A 16,686-nucleotide genomic window follows, 5' to 3' on the forward strand; every position below is an offset into this window, starting at 1 on the left:
ATATTGAATTTTATGAATGTTAAAATTGTTGGCTCTTGAAAGAATGATGAACAAGAGAAACATTATTGTTGATCTGAAAAATCATGAAATTGATTCTTGAAGCAAGAAAAAGTAGTGAAAAAAAAGAAAAACAAGAAGAGAATGAGCAGTAGAAAAAGCCAATAGCACTTTAAACCAAAAGGAAAGGGTGAAAAGGATCCAAGGCGTTGAGCATCAATGGATAGGAGGGCCCAAGGAAATAAATCCAGGCCTAAGCGGCTAAATCAAGCTGTCCCTAACCAGCCAGGGAGCACTGGCTGGGTGTTCAACACCCAAATAGGAAGGCTTTTTGGCACTGAACGCTAGCGAGGAATCCCTCACTGGGCATTCAACGCCCAACCAGGCAGTCATTATGGCACTGAACGCTAGTGAGGAACCCCTCACTGGGCATTCAACGCCCACCAACCCAGGGAAACTGGTGTTGAATGCCAACAAGGACATCCCTGCTGGGTGTTCAACGCCCATAATGCTAGAGGGACTGGTGTTTAACGCCAGTCATGGTGGACAGCAAGGGCATTCAATGCCCAATAAACCGATAGAGATGGCGTTGAACTCCAGTCAAAGCACACCCCTTGAGAGCTTAAAGCCCACTCAAGAACCCTCTAGCCCAGAACCAAAGGAAACCATAAAGACCATTGAGGTTCCTTTGAATACACTTCTGCAATGTATGAGTTATGATAACTACTCTTCCTCAAGTAAGGATGAAGACACTAAGGAAGAGCAAGTTGCTCGCTACCTAGGAGCTCTTATGAAGCTAAATGCCAAACTATTTGGTACAAAGCCTCTGGAGGACGAACTGATGAGCGGATATTTTATACGCTTTTTGGGGGTAATTTCATGTAGTTTTTAGTATGTTTTAGCTAGTTTTTAGTATATTTTTATTAGCTTTTATGCAAAATTCATATTTCTGGACTTTACTATGAGTTTGTGTGTTTTTTTGAGATTTCAGGTATTTTCTGGCTGAAATTGAGGGAGCTAAGCAAAAATCTGATTCAGGCTGAAAAAGGACTGCTGATGTTGTTGGATTCTGACCTCCCTGCACTCGGAATAAATTTTTTGGAGCTACATGAGTCCAATTGGTGAGCTCTCAATTGGGTTCGAAAGTAGTCATCCAGGGCTTTCCAGCAATATATAATAGTTCATACTTTATGCGAAGATAAATGATGTAAACTGGCATTTAACGCTAGTTCCATGTTCCATTCTGGCATTAAACGCCAGAAACAGGTTACCAGTTGGAGTTAAACGCCCAAAACAGGTTACAACCTGACGTTTAACTCCAGAAACAGCCCAGGCACATGAGAAGCTCAAGTCTCAGCCCCAGGACACACCAAGTGGGCCCCAGAAGTGGATTTCTGCACTATCTATCTTAGTTTACTCATTTTCTGTAAAACTAGGTTACTAGTTTAGTATTTAAACAACTTTTAGAGATTTATTTTGCATCTCATGACATTTTTAAGATCTAAACTTTGTACTCTTTGACGGCATGAGTCTCTAAACTGTATTGTTGGGGGTGACGAGCTCTGCAGCGCCTCAATGAATTAATGCAATTATATCTGTTTTCTATTCAAACACGCTTGTTTCCATCTAAGATGTTCATTCGCACTTCAATATGATGAAAAATGATGATCCGTGACACTCATCACCATTCTCAACCTATGAACGCGTGCCTGACAACCACCTCTGTTCTACATTAGATTGAATAAGTATCTCTTGGATTCCTTAATCAGAGTCTTGGTGGTATAAGCTAGAACCCATTGGTAGCATCCTTGAAAATCCAAAAAGTCTAAACCTTATCTGTGGTATTCCGAGTAGGATTCAGGGATTGGATGACTGTGACGAGCTTCAAACTCGCGAGTGTTGGGCGCAGTGACAGACGCAAAAGGATCAATGGATCCTATTCCGACATGATCGATAACCGACAGATGATTAGCTGTGCAGTGACAGCACATTTGGACCATTTTCACTAAGAGGACAGATTGTAGCCATTGACAATGGTGATCCACCTACACATAGCTTGCCATAGAAGGAACCTTGCATGCGTGAAGAAGATGACAGTAGGAAAGCAGAGATTCAGAAGACAAAGCATCTCCAAAACCCCAACACATTCTCCATTACTGCGTAATAATTACTTGTTTCAAGCTCTTTCACTTTTTACAATTGAAACTAAAGAACCCTATTGGTATCCTGACTAAGAATAATAAGATAACCATAGCTTGCTTCAAGCCAACAATCTCCGTGGGATCGACCCTTACTCGCGTAAGGTATTACTTGGACGACCCAGTGCACTTGCTGGTTAGTTGTGCGGAATTACATAGTGTGAGTGTAATTTTTGTGCACCATCATACTCAAATACTTATATTCTGGTGGCAGTGGATTATGTATCCAAATGGGTGGAAGCTATTGCAACACCCACTAATGATACTAAGACAGTGCTGAAATTCCTCCAGAAACATATCTTCAGCATATTTGGTGTCACTAGAGAACTAATCAGTGTTGGGGGCGCTCATTTTTGCAATAAACAGCTGTACTCTGGTATGGTTCGATATGGAGTTAGCCACAGGGTGGCTGATGCCAAGGAATCTTAGGCTAGTTTCACTAGCATTTTTCTGTTAGTTTTAGTTGTTTTATGCATTTTCTTGAGCTTAAAGTAACCAAGAATGGTGAAATGAACAACAAAGTAATGAATCATCCAAACAGTGTAATTTTGATGCAAATTCCATGAGTTTTTAGTTATATTACTTGAATGCTATGAATGGAAGAATTCTCATGAAATTTTGCAAGACTTTGATGCAATTGTGTGGATGATTTCAGGGAAGAAGAGGCTAGGCAAGGAAGCAACAAAAATCAATAAAGGAAGCTTGAAGTTCACATGTGCCATATAATGTTGAAAGTGGCGTTTAACCTCCAATTTAACCTTAAACTGGAAGTTAAACGCCAGAATAAGAAATGCACCAAAGCTGAAAGTGGCGTTTAACCTTCAGTTTAAGGTTAAACTGAAGGTTAAACGCCAGAATCATGAAAGCTGAGAAAAGAGGAAACTGGCGTTTAACCTCCAGTTTAACCTTAAACTGAAGGTTAAACGCCAGAATGAGAATGGCACCAAGGGAGTATTTCCACGTTTAACCTCCAGTTTGACCTCAAACTGGAGGTTAAACGTGTTCGAACCACATTAGGCACCAGGAAGCCATTTCCACGTTTAAGCTCCAGTTTGACCTCAAACTGGAGCTTAAACGTGTTCGACCTTCACACTCCTGAGCTACCTTCTTCATTCCCACGTTTAAGCTCCAGTTTAAGGTCAAACTGGAGCTTAAACGTGTTCGGCGTTTTTACTCCTCCAGGGTTGCCTTCTCATTTCCACGTTTAAGCTCCAGTTTGACCTCAAACTGGAGCTTAAACGTGTTCGACCAGGATTGCCTCCAGGGTTGCAATTTTCATTTCCACGTTTAAGCTTCAGTTTAACCTTAAACTGAAGCTTAAACGTGTTCGATTAATTACTCTCCTGGGTTGCTTTCTTCCAATTCCACGTTTAAGTTTCAGTTTAACCTTAAACTGAAATTTAAACTTCAACTTAAACGCCACTCTTTGAAAGGGTTTCTGGGCCAATTATATTGAGGTTTAAGTTAGCATTTGAGCACAAATATTAACTTAAACCTATTATGGTATGAAACCCAATTGAATATCATGGTTTATGGGATTGGGCCTGAAGAATTGATGAGTCTGGAACTTCAGTTTGTTGAGTCTTGTGTCATTACTTGTTTATCACTAAGTTTTCTCAATGAATGTTACAGAGTTGGATCACAGCCTCATCAGGATTATGGATCATAAACCCAAAGCAAAAAGGAAATCAGGGAAAGGCCTCAAAGCCCAAGAATCACAACAGAAGCTCAATTTAGAAAGTGTATAAATAGGATAGAATTGAAGTTAGTTGGGGGACTTTTGGACACTTTAGAACTTTTCATATTTTGTAATTGAATTCAGAGCTATGAATCACTAAACCCCTTTCATTGGGTTAGGGAGCTCTATTGTAATTCAATGAATCAATAATAGTTTTTATCTTCTTCTTCAATCTTTTCTCTTGAATTTTGTTAGAAAGCTTCTCGGTTTAATTCCATTGGGTAGTTGTCTTGGGAAAGAAACTACCCATAATTGGAATCCTTCGGAACCTTGGGAAAGGAATGGAGGATTCATGCTAGAGAAGCTTTCTCACAGTGAATTGGATTGGGGTTTGGATGGATATTGTGACATGTAATCCTACCAAATTGTGGTTCATGAAACTGTGTGGTATAATCAGTGATCGAGCATCATCTCTTCTTATGAACATTTAAACCAAGGGATTGGGAATTTGTTTGTTTTTAGAGAGAATTGGTGAGCCAAGGAATTGGGATCCAATCATATAAGATTGCCAAGCAAGATTCAATGAATGCATTGGTTGAGGAAGAGATGAAAATGTTTTGATTCGGAGATTTCAATATCTCCTAACACCCAATGAATTCCCCATTTCTGATCTACACTTTCTCTTACATTCTGCAATTAATTTCATGCAAACACCTCCATCCCCTTTTAATTTCAGCACTTTAACTTCTCGCTCTTTAATTCATGCAATTTAAGATTCCGCAATTCTCATCTAAATCTTGATTCCGTTCAACTAGAACAAACTTCTAATCCGAATTGCTCATTCAACCAATCCTTGTGGGATTCGACCTCACTCTATTGTGAGTTTTTACTTGACGATAACCGGTGCACTTGCCGGAAGGAATTTTTGCCGATTGTGCAATTTCCTAAAATCGTAGCATATCAAGTTATGCTAGATCAGTGGCAACTCTATATCATCAACAGACAAATGGGCAAGCTGAAGTCTCTAATAGAGAACTTAAAAGAATCCTGGAACGGACTGTGATTAACCGTAGAAGGGATTGGGCAAGAAGCTTGGATGATGCTCTGTGGGCATACAGAACAGCATTCAAGACTCCTATAAGGACCTCTCCATACTAGCTTGTGTATGGAAAAGCCTGTCACTTGCCAGTGGAACTGGAACATAAGGCCTACTGGGCAACCAGATTCCTAAACTTTGATGCCAAGTTAGCTGGAGAAAAATGATTGCTCCAATTAAATGAGCTAAAGGAATTTAGACTCAATGCTTTCGAAAATGCAAAAGTTTACAAAGAGAAAGCAAAAAGATGGCAGGATAAGAAGTTGTCATCCAGAGTCTTTGAGCTAAGGCAAAAAGTTCTGCTGTTTAATTCTAGGCTCAGATTATTCCCCGAGAAATTGAAATCCTGGTGGAGAGGACCATATGTGATTACAGGTGTGTCACCATATGGATACGTAGAGCTTCAGGATAATGATTCTAACAAAAAGTTCATTGTTAATGGACAGAGAGTCAAACATTATCTTGAAAGCAATTTTGAGCAAGAATGCTCAAAACTGAGACTTGATTAAAGCTCAGTAATAGTCCAGCTAAAGACAATAAAGAAGCACTTGCTGGGAGGCAACCAGCCATTAACAAAGTTTATTTGTTGATTAAATGAATTTTACAAGTTCATATTAATTATCTTCAAGGTAAAATAGCAATTGCATGAGTTCACAGAGTTACAGAAGGATTCAGAGGATAAAACAGCAAAAAGAAGCTCACTGGTGCGAAAAAGCCAGTAAGAGATATTTTGGGTGTTAAACGCCCAAAAGAAGCATCTTCTGGGCATTTAATGCCAGTAGAGATAGCCATCTGGGCGTTAAACGCCAGAAAGAAGCAACTTCTGGGCGTTTAACGCCAGATTTACAGCATCTTAGGCGTTCATAAAAACGCCCAGTGATAGAGGAGTTTCTGGCATTTAACGCCAGCTAGAAGCAACAGCTGGGCGTTAAACACCCAGACCAAGCACCAACTGGACGTTAAACGCCCAAAACATGCAGTAGTTGGGCGTTTAATGCCAGGATTGTGGAGGGGAGGAAGTTTTTGTTCCCAACTTGATTTTTTTCAAATTTTCATGTTTCCATCTATAATTTCTTGCATAAACACATTACTAATCCTAATTTTTCAAATCTTTTTTCAAAAATATCAAATGTATCTTAATTCTTAACATAAATCCTTTTCAAATCCTCTTCAACTTCTTTTCAAATCTTTTTCAAAACTCAATTATCTTTTTAAATTCTTCTCAAATCTTTTTTTAAATTCATCATATCTTCTTTTCAAATTTCAGATTTATCTTTTTCCTATTATACTTATCTTTTACAAATCATATCTTCTATCATATCTTCTTCAAAATTTTCGAAAACCCACCCCCTTCCCTTTAAATCCACGTTCGGCCCCCTCCTCTCATCCACAATTCGAACTTGGCTCTCCCTCTATCCCTCTCCTTTCCTTTCTTTTGCTTGAGGGCAAGCAAACCTCTAAGTTTGGTGTGTTTATCCATGATCACTAAACCAATACCTACTAAGATCATGGCTCCTAAGGGAAAACAAACCACTCCAAGAGGCAAGAAAGAGAATATTCCAAAACCACTTTGGAATCAAGAGAAGTTCTTAACCAAAGAACATTCAGACCATTACTACAAAATAATGGGTCTAAGGTCAGTGATCCCAGAAGTTAAATTCGATCTGAAAGAAGATGAATATCCGGAGATCCAAGAGCAAATTCGAACAGGAGCTAGAAAATCCTAGCTAATCCTGAAACAAAGGTGGGAAGAAACATGGTTCAGGAATTCTACTCTAGTCTGTGGTAAACAGACAGGCAGAGAATAGTTGGAACCGTCTTCTATGACTATTAGACTTTGGTCAGAGGGAAGATTGTTCACCTCCACCCTGACAAAATCAAGGAGATTTTCAAGCTACCTCAGCTGAAAGATGACCCAGACTCTTTTAATAGGAGAATGATGAGAACAAATAAGGGCTTGGACGAAATTCTAGAGGACATATGCCTCCTTGGAACCAAGTGGACAACCAGCACAAAGGGTATCCCAAATCAACTCAAGAGAGGAGATCTCAAACCAGTCGCCAGAGGCTAGCTGGACTTCATTGGGCGTTCTATACTGCCCACTAGCAACCGCTCTGAAGTCACCATCAAAAGAACAGTAATGATCCTTTGCATTATGTTGGGAAAATAAGTGGAAGTTCATCAGCTGATTTCTTGTGAACTTTACACAATTGCAAACAAGAACTCCAAAGAGGCCAAATTGGCCTATCCAAGCTTAATCTCTATGCTATGTAAAGATGCTGGGGTAAAGATGGGAGTGAATGAGTATATCTCAGTTGAGCAACCAATCTCTGAAAAGTCAATAGAAGGACAACAAGTGCAGGATGACCCCATCAAGAGGAAAGCACAAGAGTTCCTCCTGGAAATCCCTCAAATTGAATACTGGGAGCGTCTTGAAGCATCTGTCACCAAGTCGCAAGAAGCTTTGGACCAACTAAAGGAAGAACAGCAAAATCAAAGTAGCATGCTTTGCAAACTGCTTAGGGAATAAAAAGAACAAGGGCGTGAACTGAAGCAACTGAAGCATCAGAAGCTATCTCTTGAAGGGCCAAGCACCCTACAGATTAAAGGAGCATCTACCTCCCAAAATAAAGGTTTTTGAGTCCTAATCTTAGCCTTAACTCTGTGATAATTGTTCTTATTAGGAATTTACCTTAGAAGTTATATATGAGTAGTAGTAATTAGTATCTCTATTTTTATTTTATCTCCAATTAAGCTATAATTTATTTTTCTCATCATCATCAAACATGAATAAAATGGTAGATTTTTAGAATAAGGAGGCAATATTTTTTTTCGAGTTTTTAATAAGGAAAATTCTAATTATTTATATGTGGTGGCAATACTTTTTGTCTTCTGAATGAATGCCTAAACAGTGCATATTTTTTATATTGAATTTTATGAATGTTAAAATTGTTGGCTCTTGAAAGAATGATGAACAAGAGAAACATTATTGTTGATATGAAAAATCATGAAATTGATTCTTGAAGCAAGAAAAAGTAGTGAAAAAAAAGAAAAACAAGAAGAGAATGAGCAGTAGAAAAAGCCAATAGCACTTTAAACCAAAAGGAAAGGGTGAAAAGGATCCAAGGCATTGAGCATCAATGGATAGGAGGGCCCAAGGAAATAAATCCAGGCCTAAGCGGCTAAATCAAGCTGTCCCTAACCAGCCAGGGAGCACTGGCTGGGTGTTCAACGCCCAAATAGGAAGGCTTTTTGGCGCTGAACGCTAGCGAGGAATCCCTCACTGGGCATTCAACGCCCAACCAGGCAGTCATTATGGCACTGAACGCTAGTGAGGAACCCCTCACTGGGCATTCAACGCCCACCAACCCAGGGAAACTGGTGTTGAATGCCAACAAGGACATCCCTGCTGGGTGTTCAACGCCCATAATGCTAGAGGGACTGGTGTTTAACGCCAGTCATTGTGGACAGCAAGGGCATTCAATGCCCAATAAACCGATAGAGATGGCGTTGAACTCCAGTCAAAGCACACCCCTTGAGAGCTTAAAGCCCGCTCAAGAACCCTCTAGCCCAGAACCAAAGGAAACTATAAAGACCATTGAGGTTCCTTTGAATACACTTCTGCAATGGATGAGTTATGATAACTACTCTTCTTCAAGTAAGGATGAAGACACTAAGGAAGAGCAAGTTGCTCGGTACCTAGGAGCTCTTATGAACCTAAATGCCAAACTATTTGGTACAAAGCCTCTGGAGGAAGAACTGATGAGCGGATATTTTATACGCTTTTTGGGGGTAATTTCTTGTAGTTTTTAGTATGTTTTAGTTAGTTTTTAGTATATTTTTATTAGTTTTTAGGCAAAATTCATATTTCTGGACTTTACTATGAGTTTTTGTGTTTTTCTATGATTTCAAGTATTTTCTGGCTGAAATTGAGGGAACTGAGCAAAAATCTGATTCAGGCTGAAAAGGACTGCTGATGTTGTTGGATTCTGACCTCCCTGCCCTCGGAATGGATTTTTTGGAGCTACAAGAGTCTAGTTTGCGCGCTCTCAATTGGGTTGGAAAGTAGACATCCAGGGCTTTCCAGCAATATATAATAGTCCATACTTTTTTCGAAGATAAATTATGTAAACTGGCGTTTAACGCCAGTTCCATGTTCAATTATGGTGTTAAACGCCAGAAACAGGTTACCACTTGGAGTTAAACGCCCAAAACAGGTTTACAACCTGACATTTAACTCCAGAAACAGCCCAGGCACGTGAAAAGCTCAAGTCTCAGTCCCAGCACACACCAAGTGGGCCCTGGAAGTGGATTTTTGCACTATCAATTTTAGTTTACTCATTTTCTGTAAACCTATGTTACTAGTTTAGTATTTAAACAACTTTTAGAGATTTATTTTGCATCTCATGACATTTTTAAGATCTAAAATTTGTACTTTTTGACGGCATGAGTCTCTAAACTCCATTGTTTCTATCTAAGATGTTCATTCGCACTTCAATATGATGAAAAGTGATGATCCGTGACACTCATCACCATTCTCAACCTATGAACGCGTGCTTGACAACCACCTTCGTTCTACATTAGATTGAATGAGTATCTCTTGGATTCCTTAATCAGAGTCTTCGTGGTATAAGCTAGAACCCATTGGCAGCATCCTTGAGAATCCGAAAAGTATAAACCTTGTCTGTGGTATTCTGAGTAGGATTCAGGGATTGGATGACTGTGATGAGCTTCAAACTCACGAGTGTTGGGTGTAGTGACAGATGCAAAAGGATCAATGGATCCTATTCCGACATGATCAAGAACCGACAGATGATTAGCCGTGCTGTGATAGCACTTTTGGACCATTTTCACTAAGAGGACGGATGGTAGCCATTGACAACGGTGATCCACCAACACACAGCTTGCCATAGAAGGAACCTTGCGTGCGTGAAGAAGATGACAGTAGGAAAGCAAAGATTCAGAAGACAAAGCATCTCCAAAACTCCAACACATTCTCCATTACTGCGTAACAATCACTCGTTTCATGCTCTTTCACTTTTTACAATTGAAACTAAAGAACCCTATTAGTATCCTGACTAAGAATAATAAGATAACCATAGCTTGCTTCAAGCCAACAATCTCTGTGGGATCGACCCTTACTCGCGTAAGGTATTACTTGGACGACCCAGTGCACTTGCTGGTTAGTTGTGTGGAATTACATAGTGTGAGTGTAATTTTCGTGCACCAAGAACCTCTATTGCTCACCAAAGAACTCCATGCTTTGGTTCAACAAGAGCTACCTTAGAAGCTTCTAGATTCTGGACGCTTTTTGATTCGTTGCCCCATAGGCACTATGACCTTTGAAAAGGCTCTGTGTGACCTACGGTCAAGAATAAATCTCATGCCACTCTCTGTAATGGAGAAGCTGAGAATCTTTGATGTATAAGCTGCACACATCTCTTTAAAGATGGCAGGCATGACCATGAAGAAGCCATATGGCTTAGTGGAGGATGTCTTGGTTAAAGTTGAAAACCACTACATCCCTACAAACTTCATTGTTTTGGATATTAGGGAGGATGAGGATGACTTTGTCATCCTTGGAAGACCCTTCTTAGCTACTGTAAAAGCCTTGATCAACGTAGCTAAGGGATAAATGATTTTTCAATTAGGAGAGGACTACATCTTATTTAAAATATCCAATCCTAATGTTCCCTCTGATAAGAAAGAGATAACTATGCAACACCTAATGTGCCAACCCTCTCTTTCTGTACAGAGCTTTACATAGCCCCAGACATCAATTCTAAGTTATGTATTGGGCAACCCTCAACAAGCTCTAAGCATAAAGGTACTAAAAGAAAAGTACATAAAGGGTGGAGGGACAAGAAAGTTGGTGCACGAAACTGTAATCACACTTTCCACAACTCCGCACAACTAACCAGCAAGTGCACTGGGTCGTCCAAGTAATACCTTACATGAGTAAGGGTCGATCCCACAGAGATTGTCGGCTTGAAGCAAGCTATGGTCATCTTGTAAATCTCAGTTAGGTGGATTCAAATGGTTATGAGATATTGACAATTGAAAGGTAAATAGAACGGAAAATAACATAGAGATACTTATGTAATTCATTGGTAGGAATTTCAGATAAGCGTTTGGAGATGCTTTGTTGCTTCTGAACCTCTGCTTCCCTATTGCTTTCATCCAATCATACACACACCCTTCCATGGCAAGCTGTATGTTCCTCTCAGTGAAAATGGTCTGGCTACGGTCTCTGTACGGCTAATCAACTGTCAGATTTTTCACCTCAGATGAAAAATACCAGGCACAGCTACCGCAGGGCTAATCATCTGTCGGTTCTCACTTGTGTCGGAATAAGATCCATTGATCCTTTTGCACACTATCACTGCACCCAACATTCGCGAGTTTGAAGCTCCTCACAGTCATCGCTTCCCAGATCCTACTCGAAATACCATAGACAAGGTTTAGACTTTCCAGATCTCAGGAATGCTGTCTATTGATTCTAGCCTATACCACGAAGATCCTAATCACGGGGTCGGATGCCCTGTTGTCAGGAGAGATGATGCGAATCCGTAGATTAAAGTATACTCCGGCTGGCGTCTAATGACTACGTTGAACATCATGTAGACCGCTTTGTGGTTGTCAGGCAGGCGGATCTTGGCTAAGTGAGTACTGAAGATAGTGGGTGGTTGTCACGGGTCACCCCTTCAGTCTGACTTAACTGAATTAAGTATAAGAGTATATCTTGGAGAAGAAGTAGGCATGAATTGAAGGAAAAACAATAGTACTTGCATTAATTCATGAGGAACAGCAGAGCTCCTCACCTTAATCTATGAGGTGTAGAAACTCCACCGTTGAAAAATACATAAGAACAAAAAGGTCTAGGCATGGCCAAATGGCCAGTTTCCCAAATGGCATAAGAATTCGAAAACAAGGGAAGAAGACCTGATCAAAGGATCCGTCGTCCAAAGATCTGAATACAATAGTAAAAAGTGCTATTTATACTAAACTAGTAAACTAGGTTTACAGAAAATGAGTAACTAAGTGCAGATAGTGCAGAAATCCACTTCAAGAGCCCACTTGGTGTGTGCTTGGTCTGAGTATTGAAGCTTTCATGTGCATAGGCTCTTCTTGGAGTTAAACTCCATCTTTGGTGCCTGTTCTGGCGTTTTACGCCAAAAAAGGGTCTCTGGTGGGCGTTTGGACGCCAGTTTGGGCCATCAAATCTCAGACAAAGTATTGACTATTATATCAAAGATGTCTACTTTCCAACCCAATTGAGAGCGCGCCAATTGGGCTTATGTAGCTCCAGAAAATCCACTTTGAGTGCAGGGAGGTCAGAATCCAACAACATCTGCAGTCCTTTCTTAGCCTCTGAATCATCTTTGTGCTCAGATCCCTCAATTTCAGCTAGAAAATACCTGAAATCACAGAAAAACACACAAACTCATAGTAAAGTCCAGAAATGTGATTTTTGCGTAAAAACTAATAAAAATATACTAAAAAGTAACTAAAACAAACTAGAAACTACCTAAAAAGAATGCAAAAAAGCGTATAAAATTATCCGCTCATCACAACACCAAACTTAAATTGTTGCCTGTCCCCAAGTAACCAAAAACAAAATAGGATAAAAAGAAGAGAATATACAATAAATCTCAAAATATCAATGAAGCTTAGTTCTAATTAGATGAGCGGGGCTAGTAGCTTTTTGCATCTGAACAGTTTTGGCATCTCACTTTATTCTTTGAAGTTCATAATGATTGGCATCCATAGGAACTCAGAATTCAGATAGTTTTATTGATTCTCCTAGTTTAGTATGTTGATTCTTGAACACAACTGCTTTATGAGTCTTGGTCGTGACCCTAAGCATCTTGTTTTCTAGTATTACCACCGGATACATAAATGCCACAGACACATAATTGGGTGAACCTTTTCAGATTGTGACTCAGCTTTGCTAGAGTCCCCAGTTAGAGGTGTCTAGAGTTCTTAAGCACACTTTTTTGCTTTGGATCACGACTTTAACCACTCAGTCCCTAGCTTTTGACTTGGACCTTCATGACACAAGCACATGGTTAGGGACAGCTTGATTTAGCCACTTAGGCCATGATTTTATTCCTTTGGGCCCTCCTATCTGCTGATGCTCAAAGCCTAGGAGCCTCTTTACCCTTGTCTTTTGGTTTAAAGGGTTACTGGCTTTTTCTACTTGATTTTTCTTTTTCTTTTATTTTTTTCCTTTATTTTTCGCTTTTTTTCTGTAAGCTTTGTATTTTTCACTGCTTTTTCTTGCTTCAACAATCAATTTTATAATTTTTCAGATTATCAATAACATTTCTCCTTTTTCATCATTCTTTCAAAAGCCAACAATTTTAACATTCATAAACTTCACTATAAAAAATATGCATTGTTCAAGCATTCATTCAGAAAACAAAAAGTATTGCCACCACATCAAAATAATTAAACTAATTTCAAGATAGAATTCGAAATTCATGTACTTCTTGTTATTTTGCAAATAGAAACATTTTTTAGTTAAGAATGGTGAAGGATTCATGGAACACTCATACGTTTAAGACATAGATACTAGACACTAATGATCATGCAATAAAGACACAAACATAGACAAAACATACATCATAAAAATCGAAAAACAGAAAAATAAGAACAAGGAAATTAAAGAATGGGTCCACCTTAGTGATGGCGGCTAGTTCTTTCTCTTGAAGATCCTATAGAGTGCTTGAGCTGCTCAATGTCTCTTCCTTGCCTTTGTTGCTCTTCCCTCATGGCTCTTTGGTCCTCTCTAATTTCATGGAAGATAATGGGGTGCTCTTGGTGCTCCATCCTTAGTTGCTCCATGTTGGAACTCAAATCCCCTAAAGAGGTATTGAGTTTCTCCCAATAGTTGTGTGGAGGAAAATGCATCCCTTGAGGCATCTCAGAGATTTGTTGATGAGGGACTTCCTCTTGCTCTTATTGAGGTCCATGAGTGGGCTCTCTTGTTTGCTCCATCCTCTTTCTAGTGATGGGCTTTTGAGATGAATCTCTCCATCTCCCATGACTTAGAAGTGGAAGCAATTGCCTTCCCTTTCTTCTTCTTAGAGGTTTTTCCGGTCTTAGGTGCCATTGATGGTTATGGAAAAATAAAAAGCAACACTTTTTCCACACCAAACTTAAAAGGTTTGCTCGTCCTCAAGTATAAAAAGAAAGAAATGAGGAGAAGGAGGTGTAGGAGTGGTTCGTCCAAGGTTTGATACTGTTTTTTATTTTGCTTTTGATTCTGTAGCTATTTTTGTGACTCCACATGATCATCAACCTAAAGTAAACATAGATTACAGCTAGAAAATAAAAATGAGAAAGTGATTAATATAGATAAATAAGACTGGGTTGCCTCCCAATAAGCGCTTCTTTAATGTCAATAGCTTGACAATGAGCTCTTACAGAGCTCCACAGATACGCAGAGCATGGTTGTGGCCTCCCAACACCAAACTTAGAAGTTGAGTGTGGGGGCTCTGTCTAACTTTGTATTAAGAGAAGCTTTTCATGCTTCTTCTCCGTGTGTACCGAAGAAGATCCTTAAGTCTTGAACACAAGGTAGTTCTCATTCACTTGAAGGACTAACTCTCCTCTATCAATATCAATCACAGCCCTTGTCGTGGCTAGGAAGGGTCTTCCAAGGATGATGGATTCATCCTCATCCTTCCCAGTGTCTAGGATTATGAAGTTAGTAGGGACGTAAAGGCCTTCAACTTTCACTAAGACATCCTCTACAAGTCCATAAGCCTATTTCATTGATTTGTCTGCCATCTCTAGTGAGATTCTTGCAGCTTGTACCTCAAAGATCCCTAGTTTCTCCATTACAGAGAGTGGCATGACGTTGATACCTGACCCCAGGTCGCACAGAGCCTTTTCAAAGTTCATGGTGCCTATGGTGCAAGGTATTAAGAACTTTCTGGGATCCGGTTTCTTTTGAGGCAATGTCTGCTGAATCCATGAATTCAGTTCTTTGATGAGCAATGGAGGTTCATCCTCACAAGTCTCATTACCAAATAACTTGGCATTCAGCTTCATAATTGCTCCTAGATACTGAGCAACTTGCTCTTCAACAGTGTCTTTGTCCTCTTCAGAGGAAGAATACTCATCAGAGCTCATGAATGGCAAAAGTAAGTTCAGTGGAATTTCTATGGTCTCTGTGTGAGCCTCAGATTCCTTTGGTTCCTTAATAGGGAACTTCTTATTGGTCAGTTGGTGCACGAAAATTACTTCACACTATGTAATTCCGCACAACTAACCAGCAAGTACACTCGGTCGTCCAAGCAATACCTTACGTGAGTAAGGGTTGAATCCCATGGAGATTGTTGGCTTGAAGCAAGCTATGATTATCTTATTATTCTTAGTCAGGATATAATATCAATAATAATTTTTAGTTTTAATTGTAAAAAGTAAAAGAGCATGAAATAAATACTTATAATGTAGTAATGGAGAATATGTTGGAGTTTTGGAGATGCTTTGTCTTCTGAATTCCTGTAACATAATGCTTCCTCACTTTCAAACATGCAAGGCTCCTTCCATGGCAAGCTGTATTTAGGGCATCACCGTTGTCAATGGCTACTTTCCATCCTCTTAGTGAAAATGGTCCAAATGCTCTGTCACAGCACGGCTAATCATCTGTTGGTTCTCGATCATGTCGGAATAGGATCCATTGATCCTTTTGCGTCTGTCACTACGCCCAACACTCGCGAGTTTGAAGCTCGTCACAGTTATCCAATCCCAGAATACTACTTGGAATACCACACACAAGGTTTAGACTTTCCAGATTCTCAAGGATGCTGCCATCAATTCTAGCTTATACCACGAAGATTTTGATTAAGGAATCTAAGAGATACTCATTTAATCTAATATAGAACGGAGGTGGTTGTCAAGCACACGTTCATCGATTGAGGAAGGTGATGAGTGTCACGGATCATCACCTTCTTCATAGTGAAGCGTGAATGAACATCTTAGATAGGAACAAGCGTGTTTGAATGGAAAATAGAAATAATTGCATTAATTCATCGAGACGCTGCAGAGCTCCTCACCCCCAACAATGGAGTTTAGAGAATCATGCCATCACAAGGTATATAATTCAGATCTAAAATTTCATGAGATCAAAATAAGTCTCTAAAAGTTGTTTAAATACTAAACTAGTAACCTAGGTTTATAGAAAATGAGTAAACTAAGATGGATAGTGCAGAAATCCACTTCTGGGGCCCACTTGGTGTGTGCTGGGGCTGAGACTTAAGCTTCTCACGTGCCTGGGCTGTTTCTGGTGTTGAACGCCAGGTTGTAACCTATTTCTGGCGTTGATCTCCAACTTGCAACCTGTTTCTGGCACTGAATGCCAGACTGCAACATCGAACTGGCGTTAAATGCCAGTTTACATCATCTATCTTCGCGCAAAGTATGAACTATTATATATTTCTGGAAAGCCCTGGATGTCTACTTTCCAACCCAATTGAAAACGCGCCAATTGAACTCCTGTATCTCCAACAAATCCATTTCGAGTGCAGGGAGGTCAGAATCCAACAACATCAGCAATCCTTTTTCAGCCTAAATCAGATTTTTGCTCAGCTCCCTCAATTTCAGCCAGAAAATACCTGAAATCACAGAAAAATACAAAAACTCATAATAAAGTCCAAAAATATGAATTTTGCCTAAAAACTAATAAAAATATACTAAAAACTAACTAA

This window comes from Arachis hypogaea, chromosome 6 (genome assembly GCF_003086295.3).
Source record: "Arachis hypogaea cultivar Tifrunner chromosome 6, arahy.Tifrunner.gnm2.J5K5, whole genome shotgun sequence".
In the NCBI taxonomy this organism is placed as follows: Eukaryota; Viridiplantae; Streptophyta; class Magnoliopsida; order Fabales; family Fabaceae; genus Arachis; species Arachis hypogaea.